We start from the raw sequence: 12,172 nt of genomic DNA, 5'->3' as shown, positions 1-12,172 counted from the left end.
TTTCTCGATAAAAACCAGTGGAAGCTTCCCATGCCTGGATACGGCTCCCCTAACCCTCACCGACGCGGCGCTTTGGAATGATGGTTATGAAGGACGGGGGGATGCTGGCGAACATCGGCGCCCACAGCCGATCATTTTAAACATTGTGCGAATGTTGCAAGACAAAAAGTTTCTTCTCAGAAAACACGAACTCCTGACCTGCATGCAACGAAAATATCAGTTTGGCTCTAACCTTATTAACCTCTTATCGTTGTACCTTGTAATCTGGCGTTTCTCGTACGTATCTCAGATCCTTCGTCATGGCGGTGTAAGCAGTCCCGATCGACACATCCAGATCAGTAGCGGTCGAGCGATTCATTTTTCGGCGAACCCGCTCCCTCACCACATGGATGGCTGCTGGCGTCCTCGCCAAACGCGGCCGCCCCGATTTCATACGGTCCTTGGCCGAGCCCGTCTCCAGGTACCGATGGACTTCCCGTGGGATTTTAACCGCCGGAATATGTCACTGGGTCGCTCACCTCTAGCAAACAACTTTACTACGACGTCGCGGCATTCTTTCATCGTGCGCGTCGGTTAGCCTATATACGAGGCTAAAGCTGACACCAATACCAATACACATAATGCACATGGTGCGCACCTACACAACGATGAAAAGTTGTACTCGAACTTATTAAATACCCTGTATAGTAGATTAAGAGATGAGTTATACATTATGATGGATACTAAAGACATTCGCAGAAATTCTTTTGTTTTTATAACATCAGGAGAAATTTATTCAAGGTTTACTCAATTGATTGCTGGTGGTAAGCACTTTAATAAAGATTGGTTGTTAAGCAGATTAGTTTTGCGTTGTTTTGAAGAGATTAGATCAGTTGAATAGTTTTGGTAGGTCATCAAAATCATTTGTTAAATTGAAAAATGGTTGAATCAATGTTTGTAAACAAATCTATTGCTAAACAACCGAGCCAACTCAGTTGTCATAATACAGTCAAAATTTGGGCTCTACCCCATTTGGCATAATGCCATTTGGCATAATAACCATTTGGCATAACGGCCATTTGGCATAGTTAAAAAAAAAAACATTATTTTTATTTCACATTTCAAAACGTTTATTTTAGTGCTTGAAATGTTTGTTTAAGACAAGTGAAGTTTGATGGAAGAAGGGGAAATATTGACAATGATTTTTTCGTCAAAAGACGTTAATGTGGAGTGCAAGGAAAAACTTGAAAAGAGTTGTTATAAAGTGTGCTTTTGAGGATGATGACAAAAACATAAAGTCACATCTGAGTTGAGCATATTGCTAGAGAGGTATCGTGTAAGGGCGCGGCCAGGGTAGACGCGAATTGCGAAGCAAAGCGAAAATTGCACGGAAAGGAATAACAATTATTAATAATGAACTGTCAAACTCCTAAGGATTTTTGCGTCGCTTCACGTGACTCGTTACCCTGGCCTAAAGTGACCAGACGTCCCGGATTGTGCGGGACAGTCCCGGATTTAAGCAGCCTGTCCCGCATCACCAATCGTCCCGGAAAACGTCCCGGATTGTAGGGATAACCAAATGTTATTCAATGTTATATGGAAACTCAAAATTAACATCCACATGAGTAGTCCAGGTTTCTCCATGGACTAACAATATTCTTATCAGGATCCAGGATTCTAGTCAATATCTTTACAGAACTTGGTTTTTATTATTACAAATTTCACCTTGATACTTTGAAAAATATTAATGGGATCCTTACATAACTCGGTTCATACTCAACATGGCGATAACTGATTACTTTTTGATCAAATTTTATGAAATCCACAGATTTACCTATAGCCGGAATTTTGACACAATTCTGTTTAAAATCAGAATTTTTACATTATTCACGGTTGAAAATTTTCACAATATCTTAGCTTGATTTTTTTTTTTAAACTTACAAGGTAAGGAACAGTATTTATTATATTTTCAGCTCATGTTCTGGTTCAGAATCTCCTCACAATACTGTTAGGAAACCTCACATGATTCTGTTCAGAATCTTTCAATATTTTGCATTTGTTCTGTTATCAAACAATTTTTGGATTCCTGCAAAATTTAGCAAAAAAAAACAAGTCTAAATTCTGAGGGATTTCTAAATCAGAATCCTTCTAGATCTAGGATTCAGTTTGAAATACTAAAAACTTTTGCTTCAGTATGAAAACGATTTGAAAAGTTTACAATGTTCTGATTGGAACTCCTAAAAAAATATTGGTATCACGTGATATTTTACGTGATTCAGGTCTAAATTTTTACTTATTTTGTTATTTATTATCTGTTCAGCATTGAAATTTTTTTTACAACAGATTGTAAAAATCCCACTATAATAAGGAGCCGGATCCCATTCTTGGCACTTTTGATTCACTTCTGCAGTGGGTTTTTTTTTTTGAAAGCTACTGAGTTCATATTTGGCCACAATATGGGTCATATGGAAGTGCTTTTTATTGCAAAGTTTCAGACAATTCGGCCGAGAAAAACCCCACATGCCAAAGTAAATCATGTAAGTGCCCAAGTAGCTCTGCACCCTATGTGGAATTCCGAATAAAAGTGCAAAACAGTTTTTTTGGTGAACTAAAACTTCCTTAAAAAAAACTTTAAGCTCCAAGTTAAATTGAAATAAATAGCCTAACTGAAAAAAATCGTGCTTTTACAATACAACCGACGAAAAAAAATTTTAAAAATTCACAGCTATTTCGCAATGCTGTGTATTTTAACTTTTATCGATTTGTCGATTATTTTAGACTAAACTGCTTTTCGGTTTTCATATTACCTCAAATTTTACTTGGGCATTTAAAAGAACAATGTTTCACCTCATACGAAAAAAGTAGAATATTCATTCAGTGGAAGTGTATAAAATATGGCTATGTTTAGCGTTATGAAATCTGCGAATGAACCCTCACACAAATTTTTAAAAGTTTACAAATGTTGTCCCGCATTGAAGCCAAAGATGTCTGGTCACTTCTGGACATTGTCGACAAACAAGAATTCTGTGCCAGATTTCAGTAAAAAGTAGGCCAAAATCGTATGCATAGGTCGAAAAATAGTGATGATTCGTAGCAATAGTGGATTACGAAATTACAAACATTTAAAAGTCAAACAAAAAACACGATAACAAAGAAAAGTTTTACGGATGACCTTTTACACTGAAGGGGAAGATATAAAAAGGATGATTAAATTCCTATTTTTTGTACATGAAATCACATAAAATTGTCAGTAATTGCGATATAGGAATGGTGTTTTGAACAAAATAATTGATTTTCATAAAAGTTTACTATTTTTCTCTTGTAGCCGCGATTGACATCTTTCAAATTATACATAAATATGGTCGGTGCTTAGTCAGATTAGACCATGTATTTTTTTTTTGTATTTTTATGGAAATGTGTGCAAACCATTCGAAATGATAAAAAATAGCATTAGTTGGTGCTATTTCGGAACTTGTCTATTTGATGGAACATCTGTACCAAAGCAGTATAAGAAAATCAGAATTGATGGAGTCGTTACTTTATTTATACATAGCAAAAATAGCATGTAGTCCGGTCTGTCTGTAAACTATAACAATATTTGTTTGTTAGAAAAAATACTGTGATATCCGTTATCAAAATCGTGTTCATACTTTCTGGGATTCACTGTATGTGTACAAAATTGAATGTTGGATGATTATGGGCCCAGTCAATTGGCAAAGGAAGCTCTCAGTTAATAACTGTGGAAGTGGTCATAAGAACACTTAGCTTAGAAGCAGATTCTGTCCTAGTGGGAACGTAAGAAAAAAAGATGATCTGAGATTATTTCTGAAATATTTTGAGCTTCTGACAGACTATGACCTTACTCAAATTCCTTAGGGATTTCACCACGTAATAGGTTGGTGATAGTTTAGTTCTCGAGCCAAATCATGATATACAATCATCATTATTTTTTTATGTACGCAGATTACAGAATTGTAAATATTTGTAATAAATGAGATGTAAAATGTTTCAGAATCATGAACTATGGGTTCTTATGGAATAGTAATGTAGGATGATTACTGGGAACTTTGAAATTATTACTAAGTTGATGACTTCGGAATGAATATTCCAACGCAAAATTATAAGACAATTCGTAAATTATTAGTAAGGGGGCTGAGCTAATTTATAGTTTTTTAGCATTAGCGGAAATTTTGAAATCATATCTGAACGTTTTGTGAATTGCTAGAATGTCTGGGAGAATAATTGGTAAAATGGAAGCGTTTGTGGATTAAAACAAAACAAAGATATTTTTTTATTAATAATATATTTGGTTAAAGTTAATTGTTTAAGGTTCAAGAATCCATCATTCAATCATCAGCAATCATCAAAAAATAAAAACCAGTTTTTTCGTTCAAATTGCAATTAATCCTTATGAAAAACTATCATCGTATTTCAGATAGCAAGTGCAATGCAATGATAGATTTTCTTGAACATTACTTTGATTTTGAGCAAAAACACTGGTTTTGAAAATGTATTTAACGATGATGGTTATTTTCCTCTTAAATATTACGAAAACATCGAGGGTAATAATAAATTATTTGTTACTACTAAGAAATTCCAGAAGAGTATTGAAATTAATAAGACTGACAAAGGAACTATTTCGAAAATGACTATAAATATTTATATTATTGTGTATGCTAAAGGCTATCTAAAAAGCAAAATCAAAAGTCGATTTTGATTACTGTGCTAGATATACAGGGTGTTCAATAAGATCGAATATACTTTAGAATGAGATAAAAAAATGAAAATACTAGATATTATTTTATAAGTTAATTTCTATTGATGCAATGTTTATTGTGATTTTTTAAGGGGCATCCGTCATTGCTTGCGGAATTTTCAAAAGCAGTTTTTTTTTGTACAAAATCAAGAAAATTGACAGGAAAATGTGTTCACTGCATTCTATTCTTCAACGGAAACACAGTGAACACATTTTCATCGAATTTTTTAGTGTTGAAAAGAAAAACTGCTTTTGAAGTTTTGATGATGACGATGATTACGATGACGGAGCGTTGAACGTTAAGGCATATTAGCTGGGAGCAACCACTTTTGTGCTTCATGACCAGGACCCCCTGTGTATAAATAACGAGGTACGCCTACCAAGTGTAGAACTAGCCCTCGTGCGTTAAAATACACTCAAATAAAGATTTAAAAAAAAAAAAAAAAGGTACGCCTACCTTTCGTGTTTTGTGAGTGTGTTAGTGTGGTTCACATCGCTGCTAGACATCCCGTTGGTTGAGTGTTGAAAAGCATCAACGTTTGCTGTCTAGTTTGGCCCGCATTTCGACCTGTGCTGTTTGGACCGGCCAGCGTGAGCAGAGCTGCCAGATGATTTGATAGAAAATCTGTATCCACGAGGTTAAAAAATCTGTGTCCCATACAAGAAAATCTGTGTCCATACAAAAATTGTTGAAAGAAAATCTGTGTTCCATACAAATTGAATCTGTGTCAGAATAAAAATATCTGTGTAATACAGAGAAATCTGTACATCTGGCAGCCCTGAGCGTGAGAGATGATTGTTAGGCAAGCTTTGTTCGTAGTTGACATTCGTTTACTGTTTATGACAAGCTTAAAACGTTTCTCAAAAAAAAAAAAAAAAAAAAAAAATGCACTAGGCACGCAACGTGTCCATTGGCATCTCGTCGAAGATCTTGGAAATGAGCTTACTTAATTCGTTCATAGTGCACACCTGATATTAGGCCAGTATGTACGACCATACATAAAAGTCTAGGGGATTAAGGTTCGGGGAGCTGGGAGACCAGCAAGTCTTATCGTGAAAATAGTCAAATTCTCTCGACACCATGCTTGGACGATATTCGCCGTTTGGGTCAGTGCACCGTCCTGTTGAAAGACGTAATAATCCTTCCCGTAGAGGTCCTTAAGTGCCGGGGCTATAACCTTCTCCAGAACCTCGGTTTTATGATACGCTGCGTTGATTTTTACGTTTTTCTCGATAAAAACCAGTGGAAGCTTCCCATGCCTGGATACGGCTCCCCTAACCCTCACCGACGCGGCGCTTTGGAATGATGGTTATGAAGGACGGGGGGATGCTGGCGAACATCGGCGCCCACAGCCGATCATTTTAAACATTGTGCGAATGTTGCAAGACAAAAAGTTTCTTCTCAGAAAACACGAACTCCTGACCTGCATGCAACGAAAATATCAGTTTGGCTCTAACCTTATTAACCTCTTATCGTTGTACCTTGTAATCTGGCGTTTCTCGTACGTATCTCAGATCCTTCGTCATGGCGGTGTAAGCAGTCCCGATCGACACATCCAGATCAGTAGCGGTCGAGCGATTCATTTTTCGGCGAACCCGCTCCCTCACCACATGGATGGCTGCTGGCGTCCTCGCCAAACGCGGCCGCCCCGATTTCATACGGTCCTTGGCCGAGCCCGTCTCCAGGTACCGATGGACTTCCCGTGGGATTTTAACCGCCGAAATATGTCACTGGGTCGCTCACCTCTAGCAAACAACTTTACTATGACGTCGCGGCATTCTTTCATCGTGCGCGTCGGTTAGCCTATATACGAGGCTAAAGCTGACACCAATACCAATACACATAATGCACATGGTGCGCACCTACACAACGATGAAAAGTTGTACTCGAACTTATTAAATACCCTGTATAGTAGATTAAGAGATGAGTTATACATTATGATGGATACTAAAGACATTCGCAGAAATTCTTTTGTTTTTATAACATCAGGAGAAATTTATTCAAGGTTTACTCAATTGATTGCTGGTGGTAAGCACTTTAATAAAGATTGGTTGTTAAGCAGATTAGTTTTGCGTTGTTTTGAAGAGATTAGATCAGTTGAATAGTTTTGGTAGGTCATCAAAATCATTTGTTAAATTGAAAAATGGTTGAATCAATGTTTGTAAACAAATCTATTGCTAAACAACCGAGCCAACTCAGTTGTCATAATACAGTCAAAATTTGGGCTCTACCCCATTTGGCATAATGCCATTTGGCATAATAACCATTTGGCATAACGGCCATTTGGCATAGTTAAAAAAAAAACATTATTTTTATTTCACATTTCAAAACGTTTATTTTAGTGCTTGAAATGTTTGTTTAAGACAAGTGAAGTTTGATGGAAGAAGGGGAAATATTGACAATGATTTTTTCGTCAAAAGACGTTAATGTGGAGTGCAAGGAAAAACTTGAAAAGAGTTGTTATAAAGTGTGCTTTTGAGGATGATGACAAAAACATAAAGTCACATCTGAGTTGAGCATATTGCTAGAGAGGTATCGTGTAAGGGCGCGGCCAGGGTAGACGCGAATTGCGAAGCAAAGCGAAAATTGCACGGAAAGGAATAACAATTATTAATAATGAACTGTCAAACTCCTAAGGATTTTTGCGTCGCTTCACGTGACTCGTTACCCTGGCCTAAAGTGACCAGACGTCCCGGATTGTGCGGGACAGTCCCGGATTTAAGCAGCCTGTCCCGCATCACCAATCGTCCCGGAAAACGTCCCGGATTGTAGGGATAACCAAATGTTATTCAATGTTATATGGAAACTCAAAATTAACATCCACATGAGTAGTCCAGGTTTCTCCATGGACTAACAATATTCTTATCAGGATCCAGGATTCTAGTCAATATCTTTACAGAACTTGGTTTTTATTATTACAAATTTCACCTTGATACTTTGAAAAATATTAATGGGATCCTTACATAACTCGGTTCATACTCAACATGGCGATAACTGATTACTTTTTGATCAAATTTTATGAAATCCACAGATTTACCTATAGCCGGAATTTTGACACAATTCTGTTTAAAATCAGAATTTTTACATTATTCACGGTTGAAAATTTTCACAATATCTTAGCTTGATTTTTTTTTTAAACTTACAAGGTAAGGAACAGTATTTATTATATTTTCAGCTCATGTTCTGGTTCAGAATCTCCTCACAATACTGTTAGGAAACCTCACATGATTCTGTTCAGAATCTTTCAATATTTTGCATTTGTTCTGTTATCAAACAATTTTTGGATTCCTGCAAAATTTAGCAAAAAAAACAAGTCTAAATTCTGAGGGATTTCTAAATCAGAATCCTTCTAGATCTAGGATTCAGTTTGAAATACTAAAAACTTTTGCTTCAGTATGAAAACGATTTGAAAAGTTTACAATGTTCTGATTGGAACTCCTAAAAAAATATTGGTATCACGTGATATTTTACGTGATTCAGGTCTAAATTTTTACTTATTTTGTTATTTATTATCTGTTCAGCATTGAAATTTTTTTTACAACAGATTGTAAAAATCCCACTATAATAAGGAGCCGGATCCCATTCTTGGCACTTTTGATTCACTTCTGCAGTGGGTTTTTTTTTGAAAGCTACTGAGTTCATATTTGGCCACAATATGGGTCATATGGAAGTGCTTTTTATTGCAAAGTTTCAGACAATTCGGCCGAGAAAAACCCCACATGCCAAAGTAAATCATGTAAGTGCCCAAGTAGCTCTGCACCCTATGTGGAATTCCGAATAAAAGTGCAAAACAGTTTTTTTGGTGAACTAAAACTTCCTTAAAAAAAACTTTAAGCTCCAAGTTAAATTGAAATAAATAGCCTAACTGAAAAAAATCGTGCTTTTACAATACAACCGACGAAAAAAAATTTTAAAAATTCACAGCTATTTCGCAATGCTGTGTATTTTAACTTTTATCGATTTGTCGATTATTTTAGACTAAACTGCTTTTCGGTTTTCATATTACCTCAAATTTTACTTGGGCATTTAAAAGAACAATGTTTCACCTCATACGAAAAAAGTAGAATATTCATTCAGTGGAAGTGTATAAAATATGGCTATGTTTAGCGTTATGAAATCTGCGAATGAACCCTCACACAAATTTTTAAAAGTTTACAAATGTTGTCCCGCATTGAAGCCAAAGATGTCTGGTCACTTCTGGCCGACACCTAAGATGGATATTAGACTGATGCAAATTTTGAAGTTTTTGCTCCCCGATGTTTAAACGATGTCAATTATGATGAAAATTATCCTCCCAAAGTTTGAAGTGATTCGGAAGAAATTTGAAGTTTATATGGAGATTACTATGGAAAAGTCAAACCTTTTGTGTTCAGTCCTCTAACTGCTCGTCATAATAATCTATGGAAAAGTGAACACACTCATCTCATGTGAAAACTTCCCAGCTACAACTTTGCCGAAGATCACATTTCGATGGGACGTAAGTATAATTTGTTATTATTAATAACAAAGTCTAAATCATGCTGAGATGATCATTCAATTACTTTCAGAGCAACACTGCTTTTTTGCTGCAGAACATAGTAGCCAAGATTACTTTGATCTATAATAGATTCTTCCCTCCAGGAGTACCACTGTTGCCTGCTGAACAGTTGGTGAAGCATGCAAAATGCAAACCCACTTTATGATGTTGAATAACAATTTATCCTGAGGTCCAACCAAAAAGTGGTGTTCGGCAAAGTTGTAGCTGGGAGGATTTCACATTAGAAGAATTTGTTCACTTTTCCATAAAATATTATGACGAAGAGATAGAGGGCTGAACACAAAAGTTTGGCGTTTTCCATAGTAATCTCCATATAAACTTCAAATGGCGTGTGCACAGTCAAATTTCTTCCGAATCACTTCAAACTTAGGGAGGATATTATTTACCATAATTGAAATCGTTTAAGCATAGGGGAGCAAACATTTCAAAATTTGCATCACTCTAATGGATATTCTAAAATATGGAACAATTGATTTCAATACAGCATCATAAACAAGCTTTCAAGTTTGAGTGTGGTGAACCACAAACACCGAATTGGGTCGTTGCGTGTAATTTGATCAAATTAAAGAATGGGCTTGAGTACCATAATACTTAATTGGAATGTTTTGAATTTAACGTATACGTTTTATATCTAGAGGAGAAGTTGAAGTGGCAGGAGTAAGTCTCCAGTCTTTGGACTTCAACCTGCAAAATTTTGCAGCCATATTGTTCCAATTTTTCCGGAACTTAAATTACGCACACTAATTAATTTAGATTAGTAAATTTCACCTTCTTTCAAACATGAACTGTTCTTTTGAGGTTACAGTTTAGCGAATCTCAACTTACCATGCTGCTACGAAAGCCGGACAGCTACCTGTTTCACGGTGTTTTTGGATTTTGTTCCGACTTTTATCGTAGCGGCGTCGGTGGTGTACTGTTAAGCGTGATTGCATTTCACCCCAGTCGGTCGGGTATCAATTCCCATCGATGCCGTCAACGTTTTCTGAGACATAAAATCCCTGTTAGGACTTCCTTCGGAGAGGAAGTGCAGACGTTGATGCCGGCCCATGGCTTGATAGGTTTGATATGTAGAGTCCCAGGTGCGTGTGGCTGTTTCTCTGGGCATCGGGATTTTAAGGCTCCGATACTCACCCGACGTTGAAACAAACAACTTGCGCCGAACTGTTCTAGTTGGACAGAAGAAAAATAAAAAGACTTTTTTCGTCTATAGTCCATAATTGTGACATCTTATACATTCTACATGTATAAAAGCAACCAAAAACGAATTTTTGGCTGATTTAGGGCCGGTGTCCGGGATTCAAAGCGTCCGGGAAATTCAAATCTACACGGTACCAAGGCAGTGCGATGTAAACAAACATTTATCTTGGCGTGCCTATGTTTCATTACGCTGCAAACTACAAAGAACAGCCAGTGTTTGGATTTCGATCCGAATAAGCTAATCGAACCATATTCAGAGAGTGTAACAGTTCATGAACCATAACAGTTCGTGGCACATTGCAATTGGAAAGCGCTATGAATGTTTATATTCACTCTCTCGTTTGGTACGTGGCGAGAGAGCGTTCAAGAGCAGTAACTCTCACAGACTACAACAGTGTCGAGCCATTCTGGTAATTTATGTTTCGCGTAGAATTAGTAATACCTTCCATATTTTCTTGTGATACAACCTTAAACAACTTAATTATAATTTATTGGATCATCGAACAATACTGTGGTTGCAAACATAACACAGAAAATGGAAAATATTCGCCTTTGTTTATTGATCAGAATCAGAGTGTGTTAGCGAATGTAACATGTGGTGACACATAGCGATCGGCGCCCAACAGTGGGTGGTTAACGTCTGTCTTAATTTTTTTCGTAGCTCGTTATCTTGCACGAACGATAAATGTCATGCTTGTTGTGTGAATGCAGTCGGATAAATTGCTTTAAATTCTGGCTCATGTGCCAATGATCGTTAAATTTCCCAAAGTCTGAGAACAGCTTATGTTTGTAAGAAGGCGGAATTCCCAATAGGGCTCTGCACAAAAATCTATCTCTTCCTTTCACGCTACTTTGAAATTTGTAAACAACAAGGCCAGTAAACTTCAAAATCCCAAACAAAATCAAAACAGTGCAGAGGCCTACAGAGTAATTCGCCAGTTTGTTGATGCCTAGGATGCTCGCTAGTTGGGGACAGTCATTAGGAATGAAATCTATGTTCAAAAATAGGCGAATTACCCTACTGAATTATTATCCGTGTATTAAATGATCTTTAAAGAATTTAAAGCAAAGCATCTCTCTTGAGGTTTTCCTTCTTAAGAACATTGGATGTTATTCATGCTTAATTTCTGCGCCTTCATGAATAAAAAAAATACATAATTTATAGACTAGGCTAGACGGTCAAAGAATAGTTCCGCTATCGAAATAACTTGAGCGGTACGCTGCTGATAAGTAGAGACAATTTGGTAACGTTAGTAATGCTTGCCGTGCAAATGAAGTGCAGCTGTCACTTTTCCGAAAGGATAAACTTTGGGCTCAATGGACCGATGCACGAGTTCAGTATCTGACGTTTTAGCGGTGCCGTGTTATTTACGTGACCATGGCAACAAGTGAATTTGGCACCGCTCAAACGTTAAATCAATGAACACGTGCATCGGTCCATTGTTCCGTAAATGAAATTGACATTTCGTTCCTACACGGAGAAAATAAAGTACTCAAAAGTGAGTTCATTCCACATTCCGGGGTTCCATGCGTTAACCTTATTTTGAGTTGAAGGGTTAGAAGTTGTTTTCATTTGCAGCATTGCGAAAAATACCTACTGGCTAAGTTCTTTTCACTCAATCGGCAGATCAAAAAACTCAACTTCCAGTACTGTGTCACTTACTCAAATTTGAGGTAACGCACTAAGGTTCGGTTTTGGGTT

At 36.9% G+C, this 12,172-nt stretch overlaps 1 long non-coding RNA gene across 1 annotated transcript; it reads left to right on the top strand.

Moving 5' to 3' along the window:
• Nucleotides 1-4,980: 4,980 nt before the first annotated feature.
• On the top strand, nucleotides 4,981-5,622 carry LOC110679538. The gene is made up of 2 exons (XR_002502567.1): nucleotides 4,981-5,105; nucleotides 5,183-5,622. It is a non-coding gene; the product is annotated as an uncharacterized LOC110679538 (long non-coding RNA).
• Nucleotides 5,623-12,172: the final 6,550 nt, after the last annotated feature.

The sequence above is a fragment of the Aedes aegypti genome, chromosome 3 (assembly GCF_002204515.2).
Source record: "Aedes aegypti strain LVP_AGWG chromosome 3, AaegL5.0 Primary Assembly, whole genome shotgun sequence".
NCBI classification, from domain to species: domain Eukaryota; kingdom Metazoa; phylum Arthropoda; class Insecta; order Diptera; family Culicidae; genus Aedes; species Aedes aegypti.
The sequence above is the reverse complement of the archived record's forward strand: the minus strand, read 5'-3'. Positions and strand labels throughout refer to the sequence as shown.